We start from the raw sequence: 577 nt of genomic DNA, 5'->3' as shown, positions 1-577 counted from the left end.
ACAAGAAATCCTGGCTCTCAGTCTCTGCTCTAAATCATGCCAAAGGTTTTCTATCTGGTTGAGATCAAGACTCTGTGCAGGTCAATAAAGTTCATCCACACCAGACTCTGCCATCCATGTCTTTATGGACCTTGCTTTGTGCTCTGGTGCACAGTGATGTACTGTAGGAAGAGGAGGGGGCAGCTCCAAACTGTTCCAAAAAAGTTGGAAGCATGGAATTGTCCAAAATGTCTTTGAAAGCATTCACTGTTTCTTTCACTGGCACTAAGGGGCCAGGCCCCTACTGTACATCACAACCTCCCCTCCAACAAACTTGGCACAGTCAGACAAGCACAGTTCTACTGGCAACTACCAAACCCAGACTGGTCCATCAGATTTCCAAATGAAGTGTGACTCATCACTCCAGATAACATACTTTCTCTGCTCTGGAATCCAGTGGGTTTGCGCTTTAAATCACTGCATCTGACACTTTTGATTGCAGTTGGTCATATATGGCTCTGATGCATCTGCTCAACCATGGAAACCCATTCCATGAAGCTCTCTGCTCTTGACCTAAGTGTGGACACACCTCTTGAGT

Source organism: Cyprinodon tularosa, unplaced genomic scaffold, assembly GCF_016077235.1.
Source record: "Cyprinodon tularosa strain WSP-4 unplaced genomic scaffold, ASM1607723v1 ctg425, whole genome shotgun sequence".
Taxonomy (NCBI): domain Eukaryota; kingdom Metazoa; phylum Chordata; class Actinopteri; order Cyprinodontiformes; family Cyprinodontidae; genus Cyprinodon; species Cyprinodon tularosa.
The sequence above is the reverse complement of the archived record's forward strand: the minus strand, read 5'-3'. Positions refer to the sequence as shown.